Here is a 10,586-nt window from a genome sequence, read left to right on the forward strand (position 1 = left end):
GGCTTAGAGCCTCTGTCAAATATTTGAGCTTGAGGCTCAAAAATATAAGTTGGGGGTGATTAATCCAAAGATTTTTTAGCTTTCTGGAAACAACACTTTGAAATTCATGGAACTTTGTTACAGTATTTTCCCTATAGCATTGTAATTTTGTGTTATGTGCCTTTACGGGCTGTAATTTAGTTGGAGCGACTGTGGGACTGGCAGGTAGCTGGGCAAAGCATCAGGATAAGGGAGCAGGGAGCATGCAGGGCCCTGGAAGCTTGGAGAAGGAGAGACCCCTAGATGCTGGGGGAGGTGAGTCTTGAGCCAGATGTTTATTTTTAATTAACTTAATTTCTAAGAATTAATACACACCCATGGTAAAAATTTAAGTACTGCAAACAGATATTCAGTGAAGAATAAATGTCTTTCCACCTTTGGATCCCATTACCCCAGTTCTCTTTCCCAGAGGGATGCAGTTTCTTTTATGCCCTTCCAGAAGTATTCTATGCTTATATAAGCATATATGTGTAGGATTTCTTCTTCCTCTATTTTTTCTTTCAATATAAATGTTAGTGTACTATATCCTCCTATTCATCTTTTTCTTTTAACCTCATGTTTGCTAATCATATATTTATATACATAGAGATGCCTCACTTTTTTTTGTAGTTTAATGTATTTTAACAGCAAACTTACAGGAACTGCACTGAACACAGACAACATTAAAAGCACGTACTTGCATGTCGGACAACTCAGTTGGAAAAGTATAGTGAATGGATGGAATCTACTATATTATAAAAATGGTACAAACACCATTTAGTTGCCATCAAAAAGAAATTTACTTCTTTTAAAAAAAATCCAAATGCTGGCATTATCCAGAAAAATTTAACAGATTTATTTATAATTGTTATAAAGTTCAGCTGTTGAAATTTTTTCACTGAAACATTTTGACTTACATTAATGCTTTATGTTCCTGCATTTATATTAAGAATTCACACACAAATGAAAATGGAAAAACTGATGATACCTGATTTCTGTCCCCTATTTTTCCATTCACAATCATATACTTAGGTACATTTCGACTCCACAGAAAAATAAATGTGGATTTTTAAGCATGTTTTCCACATATGCAGCGTGCTAGCTGGATGTCTTTTGGCATAATTGTTACACGTTTGGCATGGATAACACACAGGTTGTTGTCTTCAAGAGGCCAACCAGATAGGCCTCACTTGCCTCCTGCAAAGCACCAATTGCTGTGCTCTGGAAGCGCAGAGCTGTTTTGAAGTCCTGAGCAATTTCTTGCACCAGACGCTGGAAGGGAAGTTTGCAAATCGGAAGTTCAGTGGACTTCTGATAAACTCTGATTTCACAGAGTGCCACAGTACTAGGCCTGTAATGATAAAGTTTCTTCACCCCTCCAATAGAGGGCGCAGTCTTGTGAGCAGCTTTTGTAGCCAGTTTGTTCCTGGGTGCTTTACTGCTGGTCGATTTGTGGGCAGTCTGCTTTGTATGAGCCATAGTATAGAGACCTTCTTACTTAACTGCTTCTTCTCTGGCTGGAGCTCAGTGAGCTAGAGGAGGCTCTGGCATTAGAGAGCAACAGTGGTGCAGTGACAGCTAGGAACACTACAGATGTAGTGGAGTACTACAAATGAGCACGCTTTTTAAGTCTAATTTATTTTTGTTATCTCAAAACTCACTTTTAAATACACTGGTTCTTATTTTTTCATTAAGCATAGGATGCTTAATATGATAACCTAAAATCTATTGAATCTTAATACTCACTCTTGCATTAGGTTCTGAGTTAGATATCCTAATATCTCTGTGACCAATGAAACGTGGAGATAATATTCATCTGCTATGGAATATTAGTTTTTTTTAAAAGCAGTTTTATTGAGATATATTCACATACCATACAATCCATCCCAAGTATGCAATCAATGGCTTTTAGTATAATCATCACCACAATCAATTTTAGAACATTTTCATTACTCTAAAAAGAAAAAACCCATACCCCTTAGCAGTTACCCGTCAATCCTCTATCCTTCTCCAGCCCTACATAACCACTAATCTAATTCTGTTTTTATAAATTTATTTTTACATTTTATATAAATGGAATCATACAATATGTGGTACTTTGCATCTGGTTTCTTTCAGTTAGCATAATGTTTTTTAAAAATTGTTATTTTTTTAATTATAGAGGTTGTAGGTTTACAGATAAGACATGTAAAAAATACATTCCCATATACCCCCTATTGTTGACACTTTGCATTAGTGTACCTTTGTTACAAGTGATGAAAGAATATAAAAATATTACTGTTAACTATAGTTCATAGTTTGCATTTGGTGTATTTTCTCCTATTTACTACTTTATTATTAACACCTGTAATAGTGTGCACCTTTGTTATAATTCATGAAAGAACATTCTTATATTTGTACTATTAACCACAATCCTTCATCCACAACAGGGTTCACTGTGTTATACAGTCCCTTTTGTGTCTGGTTTATCTCAGTCAGCTTAAAGTACTCAAGGTTCATCCATGTTGCCACATGCATCAGGACTTGATTCCTTCTTACAGCTGAATAATATTCCATCATATTTATATACCACATTATGTTTATCCATTCATTGGTTGATGGACACTTGGGTTTTATATTCTAACTTTCCTTCTTGTAACATAAACAACCCAAAACTTCCCCTTTCAACCACATTCACAAACATAATTCATTGCTGTTATTTACACTCACAATAATGTGCTACCATCACTACTATCCATTTACAAACATTTACAATAAACCTAAATAGAAATTCTACACAAATTAAGCATCAGCTCCCCATTCTCTACCCTCATTTTATCCCCTGGTAACCTATATTCTAGATTCTAACTCTGTGAGTTTTCTTATTATAATTAGTTCATATCAGTGAGCTCATACAATATTTATCCTTTTGTGTCTGGCTTATTTCACTCAATATAATGTACTTAAGGTTCATCCAGGTTGTTACATGCATCAGGAGTTGATTCCTTCTCACAACTGAATAATATTTCATCGTATGTATATATCACATAATGTTTATCCATTCATCGGTTAATGGATACCTGGGTTGCTTCCATCTTTTGGAAACTGTGAATAATGCTGCTATGAACATCAGTGTGAAAATGTATGTTCGAGACCCTGCTTTCAGTTCTTCTGAGTATATACCTAGCAGCAAAATTGCCAGATCATATGTCAATTCTATACTTAGCTTCCTGAGGAATTGCCAGACTGTCTTCCACAGCGGCTGCACCATTTTACATTCCCACCAGCAATGAATGAGTGTTCCTATTTCTCCACATCCTCTCCAAGACTTGTAGTTTTCTTTTCCGTTTTTTTTTAGTAGTGGCCATTCATGTGATTTTTAGTCTCTTTGGTAAAATATCTATTTGAGTATTTGAGTCTTTTGCCCATTTTTAAGCTGGGTTGTTGTCTTTTTGTTGTTGAGTTGTAGGATTCTTTATATATTCTGGATATTAAATCCTTATCAGACATGTGGCTTTCAAATATTTTCTCCCATTGAGTTAGTTGCCTTTTTGCTTTCTTGACAAAGTCCTTTGAAGCACAAAAGTTTTTAATTTTGAGGAGGTCCCATTTATCTATTTCTTTGCTCATTGCTTGTGCTTTGGGTATAAAGTCTGAGAAACCATTGCCTACCACAAGATCTTGAAGATGCTTCCCTACACTTTTTTTCTAGGAGTTTCATGGTTCTGGTTCTTATACTTAGGTCTTTGATCCATTTTGAGTTAATTTTCATATAAGTTGTGAGATAGTGGTTCTCTTTCATTCTTTTACACACAGATAACCAGTTCTCCCAGCACCATTTATTGAAGACATTCTGTCTCCACTGTGTGGACTTGGCAGCCTTGTCAAATATCGACTGGATGTGAAGGTCTATATGTGATCTCTCAAGTCAATTCTGTTGGTCAATATATCTATCTTTATGCCATTATCATGCTGTTTTGACCACTGTAGCTTTGTAACATGCTTTAAAGTCAGAAAGTGTGAGTCTTCCAAATTTGTTCTTCTTTTTCAAGATATTTTTGACTACTTTGGGCCCCTTACACTTCCAAATAAATTATGCTGACTCCAGAAGAAATAGAGATGCTCAACAGAACAATTGCAATAAGGAGATTTAATTAGTCATCAAAAGCCCTCCAAGAAAGGAAAGCCCAGGACCGGATGGCTTCACAGGTGAATTCTACCAATCATTCCAAGAAGAATTAATACAAATACTTCTCAAACTCTTCCAAAAAATTGAAGAGGAGGGAACACTACCTAACTCATTCTATGAAGCCAACATCATCCTAATATCAAAACCAGATAAAGACACCACAGGAAAAGAAAGAAAATTCCCAGCCAAAACAGGACCAGGAACCCATGAAGGGGGTGCAGACCAGTACCAAAGAACCCTGGAAAAGAGCCATGAAAGATGCCAAAAAGTCTTTTTGACAGCTCCCCGAAGCTGTGTTTTCTTGGCCTGTCCAGCAGATGGTGCCCTTCAGCAAACTTTTCCCCACAGCCCTAAAGAGATCCTGTGTCTTAGAACCTCCACCATCTTTACCCCTGTTGGGGGCAGGGCTGAAACAATGGCCAAGCAGTCCCTGTCCAGGGCAGGCTAAAACCCCAGATCAAAGTTGGAACCCAGTGATTGCAATTTGGCAATCAAAAGCTGTGATCAGTACTTGGATGTGACCCCCACCCCCCATCCCTCATTCTTGGGGAAGAAGGCTTCTACATTCTTCTTTGTCCATAGCAACCAGCCAGGAACTAGACCCAGGTAGCTAGCCTCAAGAGTGGGGGTTGGGCTCTGGTGGTCACCACTGAGCGCTTTACTCAGAATTCTTTACCACAGTTTCTCAGCCTCTTTGTCCTACTCTTCCCTGGATGCTATACAGTGCTCCTCTGGCCTCTGAAGCCCCAGAACAGTTGTTTCAGAAAGTTTTGGCCTGTCCACTAGCTGTTTTTGGAGGAGGATTGAGTACTGCAGAGTACTACTCTGCCATCTTCCCCAGAAATCTCCCTCTCCACTCTTTTAATAGTTACAGAATATTCATGATAAGCAAGTGTATCAGTCAGGATTCTCCAGAGAAACATAACCAACAGGATATATGTATGTATGTATCAGGAGATTTATTTTAAGAAATTGACTCACATGATTGTGTGTCCCATATCTATAGGACAAGTCCGCAGTCTGGAAATTCTGGTAAGAATTGATGTTGAAGTCTTAAGTTTGAAATCTGTAGGGGAGGACAAAAGGCTGGAAACTCAGAAAGGAACAGAGGGTATAGTCTTGAGGCAGAATTTCTTCTTCTCTCTGGACACTCAGTTCTTTCTTTGCTCTTAAAGAAATTGATTGCATGGGGCTACTCACATTATTGAGGGTCATCTCCATTTCTTAAAGTCAACTGATTGTAGACGCTAATCCCATCTACAAATAACCTTCACAGCAACAACTAGACCAGTGTTTGGCCAAACAACTGGATACTATAACCTAGTCAAGTTGACACATGAAAGTAACCGCTAGAACAAGTATCAGAAATGATCTAATAGTCCCCTCTTGATTGACATTTGTTGTTTCCAGTCTTCAGTTACTCAAAACAGTGCTGCTATAAATATCCTTAAGCATAGTCTTTGTGTACCTGTATGAGTATATCTGTATGAAATATTTTCTGGGTCAAAGAGAATAGAGTAATGTGCTTCCCTTCTGATCTACTATCACGATTTGTTCTTACACTGGTCTTTGTAGAATGGATAAGATAGTGAGGGATGTGTAAGTAATTTTCAGAAGAGTACAACTTGAGTAAAGACTTAGATTTAAGAATGAATATATGTGTTTGGGGAATATGAAGAGACCTAACATGCTAATAACTACAACTTGATGAATATAAGTTCTTTACATATACTATCTCACTTAATCCTTACACTATCTCTCTGAGTCAGTTTCCATTATTACTGCCATTTCACAGATGAGGACAGTGAGTCTCAGAGAATTGAATAATTAGCTCAAGATCACACAGCCTGAAAAATAGCAAGAGCCTGAGCTCTTAGATTCAAGGTGATACTGCTTGAAGTGTGTGTGTGTGTGTGTGTGTGTGTGTGTGTGTGTGTGTGTATGTGTGCATGCATGTATGGGAGAATTGAAGAGGATATTAACCTTTTCTATAATTGTACCAAATATTCAATATTCTAGAATCTTGGAGTCATAAGGAGCCATTGTGGTCATCTCTTAATACTCCACTCTACACAGCCCCCTCTACAGACAGCATCCCTGCCTGGCAGTCTAGTCTGCTTGATACAAAGTCTACTGCTTCTTAAAATAGTTTGGTCTGGGTTGGATACCATGACCAATGAGAAAATTCTTTCACATGTTGAGTTAAAATCTGCCTTCATTCACTTCCACTGATGGAAGTTCTGGCTTTTTGAGTCATACTGAATAGCTTTGATTCTTACTTGAATTTTCTCTCTCTCTTTCTCGCTGGTAGGAAGAGAAAGGTAGACTGTAATTCCGTGTAAAAATGGGAGACTTGCATAGACGTTGGTTTCAGCAGTTTGTTGAACTTCCTGTTTTTGCTGTGTGGAATCCTTGGTTTGCGAAGAGCCTTGGCCAGTGTTGTTCTTCCCAGGGTCCCAAGGTTTAACTTTACCTTGACTGACCAGAGACCTTATATCTCCTATTAGATAAAATCTGGAATTTATTTCCTCCAGGGGCTGGGACATCTTACTTTCAGAATTTTCTTTGAAATGCAGGTCTGTGTGGGCCCTGCACATTCCAGGGAAATGGAATTTTGCAGAGAAAGAAGGAAGTCTTAAAGGGTGAGGTGGATCAACTCCATAACCCCAGGCCATCTGGGGCCAGTCTGGTGCAAAGGCTGGGGGTCGAGTCTGGGTCTAACCTGGGCCAGGACCTTGGGGAAGAATTAACCCTTGGGTATAGTTATCAGGAGGAGTTGTTTCCTCAGCTGATAGGTATCCTGGGACTTCAGGCTTATTCTGCCATCAACTTCAGATATCCCATCCTCTCCATGGAGAGTTGAAACAGATTGTACTAGGAAACAGCAGAGAGAGGATTGAGAGGTGCTTCAGGGCTCTCTGTGTGAATTGTGAAATATAGACCGGAACATTCCATGTCTGGGAAAACTTTTTAACCACGGGGAAATCTAAGTCCTGCTTCACTACTTCAGTAGAGTATAAGTCTACTGTGGATTTTAGAATGATTTTAAAAAATAATATTTTATTACTTCCAAATAGCTGTGGCTAAGAGCTTTGAAATAGATGCCCAAATAGTCTAGCAGAATGATTGAGGATACAGGCTCTGGATTCATATTGAATCATGCTTCTGCCTGCTTGGGCTAGATACTAAATTTCCAAACCTCAATTTTATTCTTTCAAAATGGGGATAATTGTGTCTACGCCATAGGGCTATGGTGAGGGTTAGGTGAGATAATCCGTGCAAGGCACTTAGTCTGATGGGGTCTGACATGTAGCTGATGTTTATTGAGCACTTATATATTAGTGAGAGCTGCTTGAATATAACTCTTAGATGAATAGCGCATGGTTTATATGGCGAGAGCTAATTCTACTCAAGTACTTGAAAATATTAATTTCTTCATTATGCCTTTATTTCATAGGCAGTGCACAGATAAAGCCAATAAAAGTTATCTAACACTGCTTTGAGTTCTAGGGTAGTGGGGTTAGAATGGAAGTTTTATTTATTTTTTTGTTGGATTACAGCCACAATTCCAACAATCTATTCCATGCCTCAAGGCACCCAGTGCTCTTTTGTTCATCTTTGTTCATTGCTTGGACATCAGGCAATCTGCCTAGAGCTGGTTGTGGAGGCCTAAATTCAGAATCTACCTACCTATAAGGTCCAGAAAGATGGGTGAAGATGGATGACTTCAGCCACCTGAAACTGTTATTAGAAAACACCTACACTAACCTATCAAAAGAATGAGAAGGAGGGAGAGAGAATGCCCTGGAGAAAGGGAGGATATGGCTTAAGAGGGGAGTTGTGATGGATGGGTTAGCACCTGCAAACGGAAGGTTGGAGCCTTGGGCTCTTCTAGCTGTTGTGAATCCAGTCCAGGTGTTCCATGACTCACTAAGTTGCTGTTCAACTTAAGTCCATGCCATTTGTACTTTTGATGGAATTTTATGAGACATTTTACAGCCATTCCCTGCCACTGCCTGGGGAAAGAACGTTGTAAGATCCAGCCCTCTTTGTTAAATTTTGTGAGATCCTTCTTGCAAAAGTAGCTTTTATGTGTCTCAAAGCACTTTACTACTGTTGGCTTCTACTAACAAATACAGGCCAGGCTAACTGAAGAGGTGGCCTCTGCTCTTGATTTTTGGAAAGGAGTGTATATTTGAAGGGATTTCATGGTTATTTTTACCAAGAGAGAAGAGTGACTGAGCCTGACTATTTTGGGTGACTGAAAGGAGCACTTCATTGCTGGGGCTCACTTTTTTGTTATGTTACTCTCCATAGGTGGTTTAGAGCATGAGCTTTGGAGTAATCTGGATTCATATTCATGGCTTGCCTTCATTTCTTCCCAGCTGTGTCATCTTGGGCAAGTTAGGAATCTCTCAGGACTGACTTCCGCATCTGTAAAATAGGGATAACAAGAGCATCTCATAGGGTGGTTGTGAGCAAACTTAACATATTTAGCACAGTGCCTGGCACAGAATAAGGCCTTAATAAATGCTGTCTATTATCTCTGGTCACCTACCTCTATGCCTTACCTGGTAGTTTTGAGTGGTCTGGTCTATTTTCCTTGTCACATATAATTTCCTTCCTGGCACATATCAGCCTCTGCAACTATCTTGTTGGTTTATTGTTTTTTTTCATTTGTTTTCTGTCTCTCTCTTCCCGCTGTGATGTGAACTCTAAAATGGCAAGACTGCATGCATTGCTCAAACTTGTTCACTCAACGAGGGCACGTAGAGGCGCTTCATAAATATCTATTGACTAACTCATCTATTTCAGCCATTTCTCTTCTCTTTATTCTCTATCATTTCTCCACAAACAGCCATTTTATTTTAGCATTAAGGTTCAAGCTGAAGATGAGAATAGAAAGGCAACTGCTGCTTTAAGTTGGTTTGAAATGCAGTCTCAGGTTAGGAAAGTTTCTTGGGAAAGTTGGATGAAACCAGTGGGGTTGGGATAAAGACAATTAATTTTTTTTTTTCTCCCTCAGAGACCAGTGTGAATATACTCATTAAAACTCTGGTTTCACAGTCCATAAAATCACTCGAACAAGCTTAAGCAAAAGAGAAATATTTATTATAGGGAGCCAAGGGTGTTTTTGGGAACCTAAGGGCATGGATGTCATCAGGCCTCAGGAATGGACTGGAACCAGGAGCCCCTTCACAAACATCTGTCTCCACCCTTTGTCTCTGCAGATCCACTTTGCCTCTCTGAAATCCAGTATTTCTCAAACTATCTGTGGTAAAACACAATAAAAATAGGTTACACCAAAATCAAATGAAGTAAGACACAAAAAACATGCTCTATTATTTTTTACTAGATTCAACAGACATAATGTTACTCTCTCCTAGGGCTAGAAGGGTGACTCTCAATTTCTGTACTTAATTCCTGGTGGACTGGCCCGCCTGTGGATCACACAGCAGCTGTGGAGCACGTCCTCTCAGCTCTCAACTTCATACCCCTCCTCAAGAAACCAGACCAAACTGAGTTTTGATCTCTTCACCTCTAAGTGTGGGACAGACATAAAAACTTTGTTTAAGGTTCTTTCACAGTACTCTGGTCTGTGCAGCTATGTTCATTAGGTGAGGTTGAAAGGAGAAAACATGGCAGCCAGGGACATGCCCTTGTGGGTGGGGACACAGTTAAAGGGTGTGCTGAGCCACCCCAGAATGTGTGCACACAGGGAGGGTCCCAGCATTACTCATTGCTTTTTCTCCTGAAAACATGTCACAAGCAGTCTGCTTTGGATGCCTGGTCCAGGGAATAAGGGTGTTGGCTCCATATGTGTGACTTGGAGTGTGGAAGAGAAAAGTCATAAGCTAATTTCATGATTCTTCTCACCAGGGGCTGGGGGTGGGGTGTTTCTTGTAGTGTTTACACTTTCTGCCAGCCTACTCCTACTTTTACACCCTGATATTTTTCTAGCATACAAATTCCCAGAGTTCTGGCATGAACTCCTAAAACCATAGGTTTCCCAGGCAAATGTTTGCCAAGGATTTGAAATGTCCACTTTAGATATGGCCAGGCAGAGGTTCAGATCTTTGCTAGGATGGTGATGACTTTGAGAACCATTTGGCATCTAAGGGCGATGCTTCGATTAAGTTCTATGTGAATTTGCAAGCACGCTTTCTTACTTGATCTGAGATGAGGGTGTGGGGACATAAACTTACATGAATGTGGGCCTCTGGGATTATAATTGATGCTCCTCTTTCCTGGCATCCTCTCTTGAAATAGGCTCATTTCTTAGGCAGATAAGTCTAAGAACTGGAATTGGTTTGCACAAAGAAAGACTTCTGGTTAAGAGACTTTAGTAATTTAAGTCCAGTTTTTAAACTCAAAAAGTTATTCTAAATACTTGAAACCA

General features: G+C 39.3%; 1 pseudogene; it reads right to left on the reverse strand.

Annotated features, from left to right (window-relative positions):
* Window positions 1-1,087: 1,087 nt before the first annotated feature.
* Window positions 1,088-1,497, reverse strand: LOC119507974 (annotated as a pseudogene).
* Between the last annotated feature and the right edge of the window lie 9,089 nt (window positions 1,498-10,586).

This window comes from Choloepus didactylus, chromosome 13, assembly GCF_015220235.1.
Source record: "Choloepus didactylus isolate mChoDid1 chromosome 13, mChoDid1.pri, whole genome shotgun sequence".
Taxonomy (NCBI): domain Eukaryota; kingdom Metazoa; phylum Chordata; class Mammalia; order Pilosa; family Megalonychidae; genus Choloepus; species Choloepus didactylus.